This window comes from Somniosus microcephalus, chromosome 4 (assembly GCF_052327205.1).
Source record: "Somniosus microcephalus isolate GS21.2 chromosome 4, FLI_Smic_1.0, whole genome shotgun sequence".
Classification (NCBI taxonomy): domain Eukaryota; kingdom Metazoa; phylum Chordata; class Chondrichthyes; order Squaliformes; family Somniosidae; genus Somniosus; species Somniosus microcephalus.
In genome coordinates, this window is record NC_140990.1 from 104,576,424 (window position 1) to 104,596,433 (window position 20,010).

A 20,010-nucleotide genomic window follows, 5' to 3' on the forward strand; every position below is an offset into this window, starting at 1 on the left:
ACAAAAAGTTAACATGCAGGTGAAGCAAGTAATTAGGAAGGCAAATGGAATGTTGGCCTTTTTTCAAGGGGGATTGAGCATAAAAGTAGGGAAGTCTTGCTACAACTGTATATGGCGCTGGTGAGAACACACCTAGAGAGCTGTGAACAGTTTTGGTCCCCTTATTTAAGGAGGGATACACTTGCATTGGAGTCAGTTAAGAGAAGGTTCACTGGGTTGATTCCTGGGATGGAAGGGTTGTCTTATGAGTATGAGTAAAGTTTGAGCAGGCTGGGCATATACTCATTGGAGTTTAGAAGAATGAGAGGAGATCTTATTGAAACATATAAGGTTCTGAGGCGGTTGGACAGGGTAAATTTAGAGAGAATGTTTCCCTTCATCAGGGAATCTAGAACGAGGGGGCCTAGTCTCAGCATAAGGGGTGGCCCATTTAAGACGGAGATGAGGAGGAATTTCTTCTCTTAGAGGATCGTGAATCTTTGCAATTCTTTACCCCAAAGAGCTGTGGAAGCTGAATCATTGAATATATTCAAGGCTTAGATAGACAGATTTCTGAGCAACATGGGAGTCAAGGGTTATGGGGAGCCGGCAGGAAAGTGGAGTTGAGGCCAAATATCGGATCAGCCATGATCTTAGGAAATGGCGGAGCAGGCTCGAGGGGCCGAATGGCCTGCTCCTATTTCTTATGCTCTTATGAGGGTAAAGGCACTTGGTCGACGGCTCGTTTATCTAGGAGTATGAATTTCGCTTTGGGATTTAAAAGTTGAAATGCAAGAGGTCCCAGGTTCAAATCCTGGAGACGCCCCATTTATTATTACTGGTTATTCTTACAGCATATCGACACTTTCGAAATAACATTCCTTTAAATAGAAAAACGCAGATTTCGCAACGTTTTCCCCACATTGTCCGAAATTCCCGAGCTTTAAGGGAGCAGCATAAAAACCAACCAGCCAGGTAAATGAAAAGGCTTTGCGTTGAAATCAGCTCTGTGACGCAATGGAGATCTCATTGGACTTGTGAATCAAGATTCAGCATTGACAAGTTATGGGTTCGAGTCCTGTTTCAGGTCAGGGCTCGACAGGGAGATTATGCAGTAAAACTTCAACTGGTTATTGATGTCCTTCAGAAAGGGAAACTGCCGCCCTCACACTTCCTGTTACGCAAGTGACTCCAGTCACAACCCACTTTCCCTCGGAGCTGGATTGGCGAACCGCTCTTCAGAAAGAAACTCACCATCTGCTCAGGGCAACTCTTGGAAAACATCTTTAAAAGATGGTTAAACTAAAGTCAGTCTGCTGGGCGCTCAGACAGGTTTCACACTGGACACGTGCAGCCAGCTGACAGACAACGAGTTACTGAAAGTAATGACGGGCAGCACAGCACCGCCTCGCACAGCTGATCAGCCATTCTTTCAGACCGGTTCAGGAAGAGAGCTTGAAGCAGCGGCGCTGGGAGCAGGATTCGCATCTGCGCAGAACACATGACGCTCGATTTCATGTCCAACGCCTTAAACACTCGGTGATCGCAGCTGCCAGTGGCCGGTGCAACGGCTGTAGATCAGACTGGGTTGGGTAATCACAGGAGCTCTGTCAGACTGCATGTTCTTTCAGACAGGTTTCTAACTGGGCACTTGCGCGGATCTGTGCGGACATTGCCTTGTTCAAACAGAGACGTTTTGCCTGCCGTGCTAGACCCGGGTTCGATTCCAGCCAATGCAGGATCTTCACATTTTGCTTTCTGCACCCCTGAGAACGGCTGAATTGGGATAAACTTATTGGGATACATTATCGTCCTAATGAACTGTCTGAGTGGAGCAGTGTGGCGCTTTAGAAGACAGTTACAAAAGGCAAAATTGTTTCGCTCTCAAGTGCTGCGCTCTGCTCGCAATTGAATTGGACCTTGAACCCGCTCTGGACATTAATCTTACTGAAGCAGAGTGTGACCGCGGTGTGTCTGTCAGCGGATAGGTGACGAGGTTCGGGTTGCTGTGGGTCGCTTTCAATCGAGGCTGTGACACGATGCAAGGGGGAGGGTTGCTACGAGGTCTGGAATACATTGCCAGTCGGGAGCGGGACAAATCGAAAGGAACCAAAAACAGAAAACCCAGTCAGTAGATTTGAGGATCTGTCGATCCGCTTTGGGAAAGTGAATCAGAGCAGAATGAAGGACGAACTGTCCGACTGCCCAGAAGCGATCAAGGCACAGCTCGGTCGGCGCGTTCCCCTGGTTTACGACGCTGGAACATTCCTCACACAAAAATTATTCAACCCAGTGAAAAAAATTCTAACAGCCGATAATTTATTCCACCGATTGAAGGAATGGCGAACATGGTTACCGAGTGATGGTGGAAAGTTTATTAACTTTGTTCCATTCTATCGAATTTTAATGAACTTTGACCTTTTCTCATTTTATAGACTGTATTTGAAGGGTCTCGGTAAAAATGTTCAGTGTTTCTGACAGCGGGGTGTGGGTGAGCAGCTGGTGCGTGTAACAGACTCAGGGCCGGATGCAGGAAGCTCTCTGACAGTCTCTCTCTCTCTCTCTCTCTGATGGGGAGATTTAATTGACAGCTGGAGGCTGTTGGTGGTTTGATTAATGCAGGAAGTTCCCCCTAAACCCTGTTATGATTGACAGCTGCAATCCACTTGTATCTCCAGGACAGAAACATGAACAAAAGTTAATCAGTCCCGCATCATTCTGGAGTGACGAAGGGTCATCGACCTGAAACGTTAACTCTGTTTCTTTCTCCATGGACACTGCCTGGACTGCTGAGTTTTTCCAGCGTTTTCTGTTGTTATTTCGGATTTCAGCCGCAGTATTTTGCTGCTGCAGTTGACGAACAATGACTATCCCTGTATAGAGTAATGTGAAACCCTAGCATGTCATCGGCTCTGTAGCGCAATGGATAGCGCATTGGACTTCTAGTTAATGATTTCTGGGAAAGTCATTCAAAGGTTGTGGGTTCGAGTCCCACCAGAGTCGTTATTTAATCAGATTCCGGTGGTGAAATTTTGCAGCAAAGCCACAACTGGTTCATTGAAGCCCGTCAGAGAATGGGAATGGCCAATGAGATCGCCTGAATTGTGATTGAAGAACAGGCCAGCTTCAATCTGCGCACCTACTTGAAATATTTTATTCATTCCATTATACTTTTCTGAATTACGTTCCCTGCCGCCTCAGTCATTATTTCTTTCTTTACCATTTTCTGCTGGTGTTACAGGTTAGATCAGCAGTGGCCGTTCAAGGAAGCCTGCGAAATCTATCAGGGAAAAGAGAGAAAAAAGAAATAGTTAGGAAGAGATAGAGAGATACATGCAAAGAAAATGACGGGTTTATGGTTCAAGTCCTGCGACTGTGCGGAGTTTCAGGTGGAGCTTGGGGGAGATTCCTCCCGTCTCCTGAAATCCACGAACTATTCCAAGACTTGAGCACAAAAATCGAGGCTGACAGTTCAGTGCAATACTGAGGGAGCGCTGCACTATCGGAGTTGCCGTCTTTTGGATGAGATGAAAAACCGAGGCCCTGTCTGGCCTCTCAGGTGGACAGGAAACACTATTTCGACAAAGAGCAAGGTAATTATCCCCGGTGTCCTGGCTAATGTTTATCCCTCAGTCAACATCATTAAACAGGATATCTGTTCATGTCTGTTTGTAGGATCTTGCTGTGCGCAAATTGGTTGCCGCGTTTCCTTCATTACAACAGTGACTACACTTCAAAAGTATTTCATTGGCCGTAAAGCGGTTTTGGGACATCCTACATAAATGCAAGACCTTTTTCTTTTTATCTTCGATACCCGGAACCAATAGGCTTAGAAGTCAAGCAGTGAAACTGTATTTGCAGAAAGGGTTGTGAGACTGTGGAATGCACTGGCCCAGAGCAGCAGATTTCAAACAGGGTATGAAAACCTGCAGCGTGTGGGAGGAAGGGGAGAGAGAGGCAAGAGAGCCACATGTAAGTTCACATTGGAAACCACTGGCCCTGAATCAGCTTTAAATCCCCCACTGTATTTGAACACGTTTATTGTCATATTGATATATTGAAGCATTTGAGCAATACAGGAGATTTAACGCTGCCTCTGGTTAGATATATTTATGCCAACCGCTGTGTTTAGGCTCTACCCTGAATGTTTATCTCTAACCTAGAATCAGTTTATAATCTGGAGACAAGTTTTCAGCAGCCGGTGAACAGGGAGCAGATGCGGAGGTTGATTCTTGCCACGACAGCTTCCCGTGCAAGAGCAGGAGATGTAGCACCTGCCCTTTGACCTCCTCCCTTCCCACCGTCCAGGGCCTGAAACACTCGCTCCAGCTGAAACAGCGAAGTCCTTGTACTTCTTTCAATGTAGTAAACTGTATTCGCTGCTCACACCGTGGGTCTCCTCTACATTCGGGTGACCAATCGCAGATTGGGTGATCACTTTTTGGAACACCTTCATCCAGACCACAAGCGTGACTCTGAGCTTCTGTCCTCGGCCTCCTACACTTTTCTAATAAAGCTCAATGGAAGCTCGAGGAACAGCACCTCATCTTTTCATCCGGACTCAATTTCAGCTCATCAATTTCAGTTCATCAATTTCAGTTCATCAATTTCAGTTCATATCCACTGTTCCCATTTTGTGGACAGCAGCTGTTGGTAATGACTCTGCTGTTGCCATTTACACCTCCTCTGGATCCATCTTTTGTTTCTTTGCTTCTCCCAATACCACCCCTATAGCCTTGCACCATCACCACTTTTGTCATTTAATCTTTCCTGCCTTCCAGCCTATCACAGTCCTTCCCCTTGTTCTTTCCTCCGCTCCCCCTTTGCCTGCCATTTTATTTGCTTAAAACCGGTTACATTTCTAACTTGTTCCAGTTCTGATGAAAGCTCATCGATCTGCAATGATAACTCTGTGTCTCTCTCCACAGATGCTGCCTGTCCTGCTGAGTGTTTCCAACATTTTCTACTTTTGTTGCAATATTCCTGCTGTTTATATTCATTATCCTGCAGCGTACTCGTACTGTTCTCAACATCTTCTATTACAGTTAAATATCAGAGGTGTAACATTATTTTAATGACTGATGCGATTCTTTTAGACATGTGGTCACACGACAAACTGAATATCACAAAACCAGCGCAATAATGATTGCGGAGGTGAAACACATGGTGCAGGGTCAGTGATTGGAGAATTTGCAGTCATGCAGATCTAAATGTATCGACTGGATTCTTGCACCAATGACTATTGGTACGAATGGGACATGTGACCCCCATCTCTGGTGGGTCTGTCCTGCCGGTGGGACAGGACATACCCAGGGATGGTGATGGAGAAGTCTGGGACGTTGGCTGAAAGGTGTGATTCTTTGAGAAGGGCTCCTTGAGTATGCCTATGTCAGGTTGTTACTTGACTACTCTGTGGGGCAGCTCTCACAAGCAAGTGAGCAGGACTTGGCCGGGTCATTTGGGTAAGGTTTTAGACCACACCTAGAGCACTGTGAGCAGTTCTGAGATACCACACTTCAGTAACCATATGTAGGATAGGGTGTACCTGTAGGTTTTAGTAAACATTATTAAGAAGTTTAATATGTGAAGTTGAATGTTAAAAGCCTACATGCCTGTATAACATGACGACCGGCTGAGAGAAAAGCAGGATGGGAAATTATGCCAACCTGACTGAAACTGCTGTGTTTTCAATTACTGAAGTAACGGAATGTAGTGCTAAGTTTATGGAGGCTGGTGGGGAAGAGGATTTCAGTAATATTATGCTTAAACAAACAAGAACTAGAGAAAGAGATAGAAGTTGATGATATCCTTCATTGGTACAGCTATAGGATGGACAGACTGTTTAGAAAACATTTTAAGAAATGTTCTGTGAAAAGTGAAGGGTACTTTTTTGTGCACAGAAAGAGACCTAGTGGGATTAACAAGGTCATACGATGGCAAACGAGGGAAGCAATACTTTTATCAGGTGTCAGAGGGTTAATTACTACCCCGTAGGCAAAACGAGATGAAAAAGGGTATAAAGATACAGGTTTTCAACACAGAAAGTAGCGCACACCGCGTAATTGGAGATTGGTAGCAGCTTCATTCAACAGAACACAGCAAGAACCCAAAGAAGCACGCTTCAGTCAACAGAATACAGCAAGATACATCAGGAGACTGCGCCACAGTCACTCGGAAGGAACACCAGGGTTCAACGAACAGACTGTGACTGTCATCTTGTTAAGTATTACTTCTTTCTACTGGAAGTTTAATGCTTAATAATCCTGTTTTATTATACACAATGGCCCTGAAATTAGGATTGGGGGCTTGCCGCGTGTGCAAGCCCCCGATCTGCACTCACCCTGAGCACCGACATCTGAAGCCCGGGCCTGCTTGCATTTCCTGTCACAGGCCCGGTTCAGCTGTCGGCACGATGTGATTACCTGGTCCAGCGGCGTAGTTAGTGCGATGTGCCGGCTGGGATCAGGTGAGCACCGTGCAGCCAATCAGGGGAGGGGAAACTCATTCATGAGTTTGACAGGAAGAGCTGTCAAACTCATGAAAAGTATGGGCTGCCAAAACACTACTTTAACTTTAAATAAAATTTTAAAAAACATCCCACTGATTATAATAACTATAAATAAGTTTTTAAAAATGTTTTAAACAATTAATCAATTTTTTGAAAAAAATAAATTTTTAAAAAATAGGGTCTGAAACTGAACTTACCATCCTGTAAATCCTTTAAAAATAACAAACCTGTGGAAAAAAAATTCTACATTGTACTAAAAGACCACTTAGCTGAAAAACTAAATACTTACGTTTTGTTTTTCCAGGCGTAAAGACCGGAGGCCTTTACACGCGCGCAATTCTGAAAAAAAAAAGGAATTTTACTGCGCACGCACTGCCTGTGCAGTCGCGGGCGTTCTGCCTCTGAACCCCTTCGTTCAGAGGACAGGAAATGCCGGTTTTCCCCGCATGCGCTGTGCATGCTGAAAACCGGCATTTCCTCCAGCCAGACGCGTGAGTACCCCGGCCGTACTCACGCGTTTGGAACGGAATTACTGGGCCTTTATACCTGTACCCAGAGTGGTTTGTGCAGTCACGGACAAATTATTATAAGAGCTTTTGAAAGCTACACATATATTGGCCTTGGAGGGAGCGCAGTGTTGGTTTACCAGAATGAAAACCGGACTGCAAGGGTTAATTTAGGAGGAGAGATTACATGAATTACGGTTGTATTCCAGATAATTTAACGGTTAAGGCTAGATTTGATCGAAGTTTTCAAGATATTAAGGGGAACAGAGAGTATAGATAGAGAGAAACTATTTCCACTGCTTGGGCAGTCTAGGACTAGGGGGTATATTCTAAAAATTAGAGCCAGGTCTTTCAGGAGTGAAATTAGGAAACACTTCTACACACAATGGGTGGGAGAAGTTTGGAACTCTCTTCCACAAACGACAATTGATGCTGGATCAAATGTTAATTTTACATCTGAGATTGATAGATGTTTGTTCACCAATGGTATTAAGGGATATGGGCCAAAGGCGGGTATATGGAGTTAGGTCGAAGATCAGCCATGTTCCCATTGAATGGCGGAACAGGCTGGAGGGGCTAAATGGCCCACTCCTGTTCCTATGTTCATATGTTGTATAAAGTTCTGCTTAGACCATATCTGGAGCACTGCGTCCAGTTCTGGGTACCGCACCTCAGGAATTATATATTGGCCTTGGAGTGGGTGCAACGCAGATTGACCAGAATGACACCGGGGCTAAACAGGTTAGATTATCAAGAACAGTTGCACAGACTAGGCTTGTGTTCCGTTGGGTATAGAAGATAAAGATGTGATATAATTAAGATAGTTAGGTTACTGTCCGTTCCGCTCTGTAACACACTGACCTGTTACCTGTTTCCAGATATTGTCGCTCATTTTCACCATTGGATGTGCTGCAATCCGCTGACAACAGACGTTTAAACCGAGCAAGATTTCAGCCCTGGCGGTGAATGCTGCTCCTGACGGATTTCCCGGTCTCCAGGCGCTGGCGGGGATTGGAAAGCTCTTGTGTCACACTAAGTAAAGCTAGAAGTCATCAATATAAGATAGTCACTAATAAACCCAGTAGGGAGTTCAGGAGATAGTTAGTTATTCAAAGTACGTGCTACCATAAGGAATAGTTGAGGTAAATAGCATTGAAGCATTTCAGGGGGAGTTAGGTAAGTACATGAGGGAGACAGCAATAGAAGGATATGCTGAAAGTTAGATGATGTGGGCTGGGAGTAGGTTCGTGTGAAGCATAAACGCCGGCAGAGACCACTTGTGCCGAATGGCCTTTTCCTGTGCTGTACATTCGATGTCAAGTGTCTGAAAGATTCATAGATCCACACCTGCTTTAGGCTCCAGATTTTAATGCAATTATTTTCACGAAGCCTCTTAATAGCCTCGCATCCTTGTCTCTCGCCACCTCTGGCGGATGGTCAAACTCCCCGCAGAAACATTCTGCCCGAGCCGTCATCGTGGGATTCTTTCATTTTGCGGTTTTGAAACAGGACAGAGACACAAATCTGTTTCCTTCTTTGACCCTGTGATTCGCTATTCTGCGGGTATGAGAGAGAGAGAGACAGAGAGAGGGAGCGATAGGGACAAACAGAGAGACAGAGAGAGGGAAGGAGGAAAAGGGAGAGACAGAGAGAGAGGGAGAGCGAGAGGGACAGACCGGGAGAGAGATATAGACATCCTTGTCAACCTATGTAATTGTTATCCCCAGCAGTTTGTAAAGATGATCAATGGAAGGACGTGTATTTTATCGCTTTTCCCAACTTCAGAATGACCCAAAGCGCTTTACCGCCAATTGTGTTAGAACTTGGTGTTCCCGCCCTGGACTTGGGAAACTACAGCCAATTCGCAACAGCTTCTTCCTCTCTTTCCCCCCCTCTCTCTCTCAATCTCTCTCTATTTCTCTTTCTCTATTTCTCTCTCCCTCTCTCTCGCTCTCTCTCTATTCCTCTCTCTCTATTTCTCTCTCCCTCTCTCTCGCTGTCTCTGTCTGTTTGTTTCTCTCTCTTTCTCTGTCTGAATCTCTATCTCTATCAGACGGTGTCCCTCCTTCTTTATAACTGAACAGCGACATGCAATCGCAGCCTGTCCTGGGGTGAGTTACTATGGGGAATCACTGGGACCACAAGCTCCCTGTAAGGTCTCCTCCTTAGATGGGAAGCCTGGAGAGAGAGGCAGACGCGTGCAATGTTGAAGCGGTGAATAATGGCACCTTCATTCGTAGTTATTTCTAACATCTTCTGATGTTCTATTTGAGGTGCTGTGCACTCCAATGACTCGCTATCTCTGCACCTGTTTCTTCGTTTCTCCCTCTCTGTGTAACTCTCTGTCTGTTCCTCCTTCTCTGTCTCTCTCTCTGTCCTTATTTCTGCCTCGTATTCTGTTTCTCTCCCTGCTGTCTTGCTCTCTCTCTGTCACTATCTTTCTATCAGACTCAGATTCATTCCCTGTCTGTGTGCCTGTCTCTCCATCTCTGTTTCTCTATCTATCCAGCTCTGCGTGCGTGTGCAGCTGTGTTTGGATTTGTGTGTGTGGATCTCTGTACACATGAACAGGAGTAGACCATTCAGCCCCTCGAATATATTCCGCCATTCAATTCGGTCATGGCTGATCTGTATCTTAACTCCATTGTTGCCGTAACCTTTAATAACCTTGCCTAACAACAATCTATCGATCTTAGTTTTGAAATTTCTCTGCTTTTGCTTCTCACTCTGTCTATTTGAATTGCTCCGCAGGTCAGGAAGTTTTTGCAGGGAGAGGTTTTAAATGCTCAGACTGGAAGGAAGTTTAGAGTGGTGCTCCTCAGGGGTCGAAAGTAGGACCGCTGCTCTTTTTGATGAAGATGAATGAACTTGGGTATAGAGGGCATAATTTAAAATTTTGCAAATAATACGAAAGACGGTAATGTAGTAAACAGTGAAGACGATAGTAACAGACTACAGGAGGACATATTCAATCTGGTTAAATGGGCAGACACGTGACAGATGAAATTTAACGCAGAGAAGTGTGAAGCGATATATTTTGGTAGGAAGAATGAGGAGAGGCAAAATGAATTAAATGGTACAAATTTAACGTGAACAATTATTGACGTTAATCGGCTCCCTCTGGAGATCACTGGCCATGAAACTGGTCAGAAAGCTCTCCCCTGCATTTTATTAACCGGCTCTAAATGGCACAATCTGAAAGTGGACGCAAGAACAGGGAGACATGGGGTATGCGTACACAGATCTGTGAAGCGGTCAGGACACGTTTAGAAGGCTGTTAAAAAGCACGTGGTATTCTGGGCTTTATTAATAGAGTTCAAAAGCAAGGAAGTTATGCTAAAACTTTAAAAACAGTGGTCAGGCCTCATAAGGAGTATTGTCTTCAATTCTGGGCACCACGCTTTAGGAAGAAAGTCAAGGCCTTGGAGAGAGTGCAGAATAGATTTACTAGAATGGTACCAGGGGTGAGGGACTTCATTTATGTGAAGAGACTGGAGAAGCTGGGATTTTTCTCTTTAGAGCAGAGACTGCCAAGAAGAGATGTGATAGTAATATTGAAAATTATGAACGATTTTGATAGAGTTCATCAGGAGAAAAGTTTTAAAAATGTCACATTGAAGGTGATGAAACTTCTCCAGGCACGGACGGGGGTCGCATCCATGAATCTTCGGTTTATGAGACCGACGCCTTACCACTTGGCCACCGCGCCATCAGTAGTCTTTAGTTTCGCGCCTCCTGGGTAGCGAATTCTGAATCATTTCAATTAGGTTGAAATAGCACAGCTACAAATGCACAAAAATAAAGCGGGACAGTGGAGCGGGCAACTGTTCCACCTCATTCGCATGAATACTTTCATAAAACCTTTCACAGAAACATTGAATCATACATCACAGAAGGAGGCCATTTGGCCCATCGTGCTCTTGAAAGCGCTATCCAATTAGTCCCAGCTCTTTCCCAACATACCCTGCAAACATTTCCTCTTCAAGCATTTATACATTTCCCTTTTCAAAATAACTATTGAATCTGCTTCCACCACCCTTTCAGGCAGAGCATTACAGATCATAACAACTCGCAACGTAAAACAATATCTCCCCATCTCCCCTCTGGTTCTTTTGCCAATGAGGAAATTGTGAGGGTGTCGGTTAGTTCCTTCAGTAACACCTAGAATGCACCTTCACTGGTTGGTTTCCCTTTGTTAATTGGTACTTGTTTCTCCTGTTTATTACTTAACTGCCTTTCATCTGGTTTATTGGTTTCACCTGTTTTTGCTTGTATTTAAGTTCTGTGGTTTCTTCCCTCTGTGCTCAGTCCTGACAAGGGAGTCAGTCTTGACAAGTTGCTCTGTCTTGACTAGGTGCTCAGTCTCGACAAGCCTGTTGCCCTGTGGTAGCTTGCCTTGACAAGCCGGCTGACTTAGTAGTTGCTTGTCTTGAGCGCCTATGTCTATAACTGTTTATCTGTGTTATGTTTTGCTTGTATTTGTGATCTGTGGTTTTTCCCTTTGTTCTCGGTCTTGACAAGGTGCTGACAAGTTGCTCAGTCTTGATAAGGTGCTCAGTTTTGGACAAGCCGGTTGCCCTGTGGTAGCTTGTCTTGAGCTCAGTTTGGACAAGCCAGTTGCCTCATGGTAGCTTGTGTTGAGTTCCTATCTTGACTAGCCATTTACCTATGTCTTAGTTTGTCTTGAGCTCCTATGTTTTGTAACTGTTTACCTGCGTGATTCTAGTAAAGTACTGTTACTTAAGACTGCATATCTGCTTCTCGCCTTGTCTGTCTGCACTTGGGTCCAGAACCAGCCTCGCCCGGACAGCACGGCCCCATGTCTACATGGCCCCGTGACAGCAGCCCTGACAGAAATATTGGATAGGCGGAGTTGATTTTTTGGAACGGAGGGGGCTGATGGGAGACTTCATTGAGGGTATAAAGTTATGAGGGGCCGAGATAGAGTGGATAGGAAGGAACTATTTCTCATAGCAGAAGGATCAATAACCAGGGGCATGGATTAAAGTAATTGGTAGAAGCATAATCTGTGGAACCATGATCGTATAGTGGTCAGTACTCTGCGTTGTGTTTGCAGCAACCTCGGTTGGAATCCGAGTCATGGCACAACTTGCTTTACATCTTCTGTCCCTTACGGCACCTGCTAATAAAACTCAGAGAATCATCATTATTTATTAAAAGGAGAAATCTGTCTTGTTTGTGGTGAAACCTATTTATTCCTTCAAAACCCCACACTCTCATATACCTGCGCTTTATTCTCCATAATTCACACTCGCCTCTTCCAGCTGTTTCTTCCTTCCACAACCATTAGCCCTTCTTCACTTTCCTCCTTTCATTTCATTGTCACTTTCCTGTGGTTTTCCCATAATCTGACATTCACTTTTACCAACTTAGTGTCAGCTGTGGCTCAGTGGGAAGCACACTGGCCTCTGAGGCAGGAGGCCGTGGGTTCAGATTCATCCTACAGGGACTAGAGTATATTAATCCAGGCTGCCCCTCCCGTGCAGTACTGAGCGAGTGCTGCACTGTCGGAGGTGCCGTATTTTGGATGTGACGTTAAATCGAGGCCCCACCTGCTCTCTCAGGTGGATGTAAAAGATCCCATGGCACTATTTCGAAGTAAGAGCAGCGGAGTTATTCCCGGTGTCCTGTCCAATATTTATCCCTCAATCAACATAACAAAAACAGATTATCTGGTCATTATCACAATGCTGTTTGTGGGAGCTTGCTGTGCTCAATATGGCTGCGGCGTTTCCCACATTGCAACAGTGACTACACTCCAAAAGTACTTCATTGGCTGTAAAGCACTTTGAGACGTCCGGTGGTCGTGAAAGGCGCTATATAAATGTAAGTCTTTCCTTTACTTACGACGTTAAATTTTCTCTGCTGCCACCGCTGTTCCTGAGGGCGCATGTCCCATTCGCACCAATGCACATTAGTACCTTGAAACTAGTCGACACATTTAAATCTGTGGGACTGCTCGACAGACAAGCACTGCGAAAGCGGGGCCTTTGTTAACAGGGAAATCGACAGGGACCCGATTGTTCACGAAATTTCATTGGGGAATCTTGTGATAGAGTGCCTGTTAACTGAAGAACTGGGTTTTTTTCATGCTGGTTGGCGCTTTTCCCAAAACTGTTGAGGTGCATGTGTGACGGGCAGCGCTACCTCGCTGCGATCGAGGGGTTAAGTGTGAAATATTGGCCCGCTGGTGTGGTGCGGTGCAATAAGATCGAAAGCGTTCCGCCTTAATCTTAACAGGCCTGTTGAAGTGTGCGATTTAAACAAATAAAGGGTAAGTGAAAAGAGCGCTAGTGGGTGAAAGCAGCGATTACAGGAGGTTGGCCATAATTGAAAGGTCTTTGAATGCCCGTGGCACGGGACGCTGTGTTCTTTATGAAGTGCGGGAGCAGAATAAAGTTAAACAGAAATAAAATGTACAGACTTGGTGCCAATCAGAAAACTGCGCTGGTCTAAGGTCGATAAAAAGTTTGAAATTAAATTCATTTTCAAAGGATAAAGTTAAAACTTTTTTTCCAGCTTTTCCCGTTAATCTTTCAAGTGGTGTAAAGCCCGTGTAGATTGGAGTTCGCGCTCAGCTCCTCCCATCGATGCGAAAATGAAACAGGAGGAGGCGAGGATTGCCCCGAACAGCAGAGCTGGGCACTGACTCTGTTTATATTGCTGCAGGAGATGTTCTCTTCCTCTAAAGATTCCCCTCACCATTAAAACGCTTGTTATATCTCACAGCCTTTAAATGGACGGTTTTATAACATGTTGGAGAGCTTTCAATCAAACAGCTTTTAATAACTCTGCAAAAAGACGAGGTTAGGACTGGAACTGATAAGATATCGATCATAGAGTTAACATCAGAATCAGGCTCATTGTCCAGTGAGGCAGGAAACTGCGAACAAGTTGGAAGGGAATGTAAGATTGAGGGACGGAAGGGAGGAAGGAGATCTCGATTCGATCTTCATTCCATTGCAGCTGGGTGGAATATTAGTTTGAGAAAGTGGGAGAATTTTTACCAAACAGGGAGAGAAAAGATTGTCTAACTTGGGGACTGTAACATTTCCAGGCCACGTATCTCCCAACCAGATTAGCAATCCCTCGCCTTAACCTCTCACTAACCTCGATCTACCTTTATTATCCAAAAGGAATCATCCAAAAATCCCTTATATTTCAGTATTTCTGTTTCCAACCGGTAGAAACAACCTTTAATAAAGTCCCTTTACCGCATGTCCTGTCCGTGCTTCCAGGTTGACAATGTGGAAAATGTGGAGCAGGCTTCTGGAAACAAACGGATTCACATATTTTACCTCACAGTTTCGGCACATCTGTGACTGAATTCCCGTTTTTATTCATAAAATTGCCGTTTTCTTGCGATATACTGAACACAGGTCTGCACTGATTTTCTGGCAGTTGTTATTTGAAGACTTGTGGAATGTCTCCAGGCCGAGGAAACTGGTTCTATTAAAAAGTCTCTCATTAATTGATATAAATTCCCTAAGCGAGAATCACAGCCCTAGACCAAAGAGCCGCTGACCCTGCTCTGAGTGTTTAATCTCGGCAATGACGAGTTCACTGATTTGGAGATATGTAATTTGCTACGAATTCATAAAATTGAAAAGAGCCGCAGCGACCATCATTACAATAAACTAAACCCTCCGATATTTTAGAGGAGTGTAAGATGTTGAGAACAGTATCGAAAATTGTGCAGGATAATGAAAATAAACAGCAGGGATATTGTGTTCTGCTCCCACATGACACAGATCAGCCTCAACCTCTGCTCCCTGCCCGCCGGCTGCTGAGACCTTGCCTCTAGATTATAAGCAGATTCTTGGTTGGAGATAAGTATTCAGGGTAGAGCCTAAACACAGCGGGTGGGTCCAAATATATAAAGCAGTTATTTTAGACCAGCGACCTCGTTACAAATTATATATTGCTCAAAGGCATCAATGTATGAACATGACATTAAATGTGTTTAAATATAGTGGAGGGATTTAAAGCAGATTCGGGGCCAGTGGCTTCCAACGTGATCTTACCTGTATCTCTCTTGCCTCTCTCTCCCCTTCCTCCAACAACCTGCCGGTGTTTATACCTTGTTTTAAAACTGCTGCTCTGGGCCAGTGCATTCCACAGTCTCACAACCCTTTCTACAAATACCCTTTCACTGCTTGACTTCTCTGTTTGTTAGTTATGAATCACCTTGAGGTGCAATGGTGGCGTTTGTGACGTCAAATTAAAAGGCGGCCGATTGGAAGCACGTTGGGGTCAACGTTTCTTTTTGCACAGAATTGAACCTAAATCATTCAAGATGGAATATTGTATTTGCTGCATCACAACAAACAAAATCTTGTTATGAATGTTAGCTCATTAGTTCCCCAGTGTCAGAGGAAGAATTTTCTGATCCCCTCATTTATTTAATGTAAGACACAAACACAGGTATTCATTAAAAATCAACTCACAGATTGACACTGAGATAAACGCAGTGAGAGATACAGACAGCATCGGGACACAAGGCGGACAAGAGAGATGGTTAAATGCAAAACGGCCTCAGATTCCAGCAGTCAGTGACCGGCAGCTGATAGATATCAGTGAGTGGAGACGAGCGACGAGGCCTAATTTGGCTCCGTGGCTTAGCTGGTCAAAGCGCCTGTCTAGTAAACAGGAGATCCTGGGTTTGACTCCCAGCGGGGCCTTTTTCTTCTTCTTTATCACTCTCCAGGGGTGAGTTTATTCTCGTGTGAAAGGGCTACAATCCTCTTAAATGTGACTGCGGCTGCATCAGTTCCCACCCTGGATAAAGGCTCCAGTCGCTATGGGACGTGGGTCGAATTCCACCGCTGTCATAATTTCTGGCAGTGCTGATTTTGGCCTTCCCCAAAAATCCATCTTTTCTAAGCAGTGCCGTGCATTACTTTGCTGTGGAAAGAGCAGAAGAACAGCAGTTGTTGTGTGGCGCCGTGATCATATCGTGGTCAGTACTCTGTGTTGTACCCGCAGCAACCTCGTTTGGAATCCAAGTCACGGTATAACTCGCTTTATATATTATGTTCTCTGTGGCACCTGCTGATAGAACGCAACAAGAAATCAATCATTACCACATGAAACAAATATTATTTGTTGGCGGTGAAAACCTATTTACTCCTTCAAAACCCCGCGCTCTCACATGCCTGAGTTTGATGCTCCATATTTCAAACCCACCTCTTCTCCCAGCTTTCTTTTCCTTCCACAATCAATAGCCCTCCTTTTCTTTCCTCCTTCTATTTGTTTACCACTTTCCTGAGGTATTACCTTAACCTAACATTCACTTTCAACTACTTAACTTCAGCAAACTTAAGTTTGCTCTGCGACAGTCGTTGTTCCTGGGGGGACATGTCCCATTTGCACCAATCTCAATTGTTGCTTTGAAACCAGTCGATACATTCAAACCTGCAGAACCGCTCGACAGACAGGCATTGCGAAAGCAGGGCCGGCCTTCAGAAGCAAAATAGCCGGATTGCACACGGAATTTCCTTGGCCTAATGGATAAAGCGTCTGATTTCGCTGCTAATCATAATCGGGATTGTTGTCAGTCACGGATCATTCTGTGCCTATTTAAAATGGGTGAGCTCACAGTCCCGGATCATTCTGTGTGTTAGTCTTTTTTAAGGGAATGCGATTTCAGCTGCGATGACCGTGTCCGTTCTATCTCCCACACTTCTGCCCTCACCCCTGACCCTCCCTCCCGGAACCATGATAGGGTTCCCCTTGTCCTCACCTTTCACCCCACCAGCCTCCACATTTAACGGATCATCCTCCGCCATTTCCGCTACCTCCAAAATGATCCCACCACCAAATGCATCTTCCCCTCCCCTCCCCTTTCAGCATTCCGTAGGGACTGCTCCCTCCGAGACACCCTAGTCCACTCCTCTATCACCCCCAACAGACCTTCCCCTTTGCCTGGCACCTTCCCGTGCAAGCGCAGGAGATGTAACACCTGCCCCTATACCTACCCCCTTCCCACTGTCCAGGGCCCCAAACACCCTTTCCAGGTGAAACAGCGATTTACTTGTACTTCTTGCAATCTAGTATACTGTATTCGCTGCTCATGATGCGGTCTCCTCTACATTGGGGAGACCAAACGCAGATTGGGTGACCGCTTTGCAGAACATCTCCATTCAGTCCGTAAGGGTGACCCCGTGCTTCCAGTCGCCTGTCATTTTAATTCACCGCTCCATTCCCACTCGGACCTCACCGTCCTTGGCCTCTTGCATTGTTCCACAGAAGCTCAACGTAAACTCGAGGAACAGCACCTCATCATCCGATTAGGCACTTTGCAGCCTTCCGGATTCAATATCGAGTTCAACAATTTCAGATCATAACCTCGGCCCCTATTAACATTTTTACTTATATTTGTTTCCACACCTTTGTTTTGGGTTTTCCCTTCCCCCCCTTTCCCTTTTTTCTCTCTCCCACATGGCAGCTGTCTCTCATCCTGCCAATACACTTCACACCTAATCTGAGCCGTCTTTTGTCTCCACTGTCCTATTACCATCTCGTCTGGTTTTGAATACCTCTTAATGTCTCTTTACTCCTTTTGTTCTATCGCAGCCCTGCCTTCGATCTATTTGATTTCCTTTCCAGTTTTAAAAAAGGGTTCACCCGAAACGTCGACTCTAATTTCTCTCCACAGATGTTGCCAGGCCTGCAGAGTTTTTCCAGCATTTTCTGTTGTTATTTCGGATTTCCAGCATCTGCAGTATGTTTCTATCGTACGAGTTGTTAAGGTGTTGTGTTCGAAGTTGCATTGGGTTTCCCTGCGCAGGTGCGAACCCAGCTCGCTTAATTCGAAATATATCAATCTTTTCCTAAATCCACTCCTTTATATGAGGTGTTGCGCTGGATTTGCTCACAATCCTCCCCACAACTTCTTGACGACAGCAAACTTTTTCTTCTCTGTTCTGAATTTGACATCAAACCGATCATTTTTGACAGTCCCTCACCTGAATTAACGGACGGCCTTTTGCTTACAGAGCTGATTGTACATTTTCAACATTGTAGATCTGGGTGCACGGGCAGGACAAATGGTGAAGCGGAATTTCTTGCAGATTAGTTCTGTTTGGATATAAAATGTAGTAAACGAAACAACTGATGGCAGACGAGGTGGCCGAGTGGTTAAGGCGATGGACTGCTAATCCATTGTGCTCTGCATGCGTGGGTTCGAATCCCATCCTCGTCGTTTATGTTAAATATTTGATGTTTGACACCTTCGGTTCTTTTGACATTCACCTTTAACGTCATGTCCAAATTCACCTTTTGCTCCCAAGCCTGATTAATTTAGCTTATGTCATGTCTCAAGTTACCAATATATACTTTAAAGGGAAAACATTTGTCGGTCTATGGAGAGTGGGACTAATTAGATAGCACTCTCAGAGACAGTTTACTTCAGTACCGTCAGAATCTGAGATTCCAGTACTTAATGAGTTTCACACTTATATGTCGGCGGCTCGTTGGTCTAGGGGTATAATTATCACTTTAGGCATATCACAGCTGAATTGTGATAAATCCCAGCTTCAAATTTTGGTCGAACCCCACTAGATTTTAGTTAAAACTCAGCTTCTTACAGCCAATCGACATTGTAGAAAACATAAATACTTTACTTAAAAACATGTGATTTTGCGTCGTTTTTACCCTATCTTTCTAAATCCCAGAGCTTCACAGGAGCAACTGAAAAGAAACCAACTGAGTAAAGTTAAAGTGTCCGTCTCTGTGTTTCATTGGACGTCTGACACCCGTGTTCGATTCTGGGCAATGCAGGATCATTACATTTTGCTTTCTGCACCCATGAGCTCGCCTGAATTGGGATAAACTTACATTCAGCGTCAATCTTCTTGAAACACCTACTGCCCGGAATATTAGACAGTGCTGCTTTGTCTAGCGCTGAAACGATGTGAGAAGCTGGCTTTTGAAATGGTCCCACGGGCGCCGAATTCAAAACACCATGCAAACCCACCACAAACACTAAAATATTACCGCAGCTTCGGGCTCTAACCGCCTTTAACAAAATCCTTCCTCCCAATCCTTCTCCTTTCTCGCTCGGGTTTCAGCGTCTCCCTCCTTATGGAAGCTCGGAGCTGTTTCCCACAGGTTTGGAATGGATTTACCTTCCTTAACTCAAATTATTACTCTTTTCCTTGAAAACAGAATGACGGAAAGTTTGATACAAATGTCTTTTTTGTACTGTGTTTCATGAAACTTCTTTAATTTAAAATGTTAACCGAAGTACTTTAGTCTGAATTCCAGCATCCGCAGTAGTTTGCTGCTGTATTTTGGTAAGAAGCGCACACTTGCATTGGCCGGGAGTCGAAACCTTGTTTCCCACAATGCAGGCGCAAATTTTGCCCCTGAACCACCAACGCGTACCGAATTTCGCGCTTCAATTGTCCAGTCACATTCTTGTTTCTGATAATGCAAGGCTAAAAGATAATGCTAAATACTACAGAGTCTGGAAATGAAATTATTCAGAAAATGCTGTAAACACTCCGCAGGTCCGGGATCATCTGTGGAGACGGAAACACAGCGTTAATGTTTCAGGTCGAAGAGCTCTCCTCAGATCCAAGGTTTACACCAATCATTTCAAAAAAATGCTGGTAATTTTATTAAAATTGTTATTTCCATGCTCTGGTCAGCGTGATTTCCAGATGCAGTGTTATTTTGTTGCTTAATATCACAAATTACACAACAAAGCTGGGAGTCCATGCCAGAAACGTCTGTTTATAAACAGGCACTTTAACCAACTAACCCACGGAGCCAAAGCATTTTCCCTGGGTTACAGGAATTGCCGGTCCATTTGGTATCGCTTATCATTGATTCTCCATCTATGAGTTGTTTCTGAATCCGTTAGTTTGTGCTGCTTTGTGGGTGAGCGGCAGACTTAAGAGATGTCCTGCTCGTGTTGCCAGATTGACAATGTGGAAAATGTGGAGCAGGCTTTTGGATGCAAACGGATTTACATATTTACCTCACAGTTTC

General features: G+C 44.7%; 3 non-coding genes across 3 annotated transcripts; all 3 read left to right on the forward strand.

Annotated features, from left to right (window-relative positions):
- Positions 1-2,887: 2,887 nt before the first annotated feature.
- trnar-ucu (transfer RNA arginine (anticodon UCU)) lies at positions 2,888-2,982 on the forward strand. The gene is made up of 2 exons: positions 2,888-2,924; positions 2,947-2,982. It is a non-coding gene; the product is annotated as a tRNA-Arg (tRNA).
- Positions 2,983-15,621: 12,639 nt separating this feature from the next.
- trnat-agu (transfer RNA threonine (anticodon AGU)) lies at positions 15,622-15,695 on the forward strand. Its single transcript has one exon. It is a non-coding gene; the product is annotated as a tRNA-Thr (tRNA).
- Positions 15,696-18,135: 2,440 nt separating this feature from the next.
- On the forward strand, positions 18,136-18,217 carry trnas-gcu (transfer RNA serine (anticodon GCU)). The gene has a single exon. It is a non-coding gene; the product is annotated as a tRNA-Ser (tRNA).
- Positions 18,218-20,010: the final 1,793 nt, after the last annotated feature.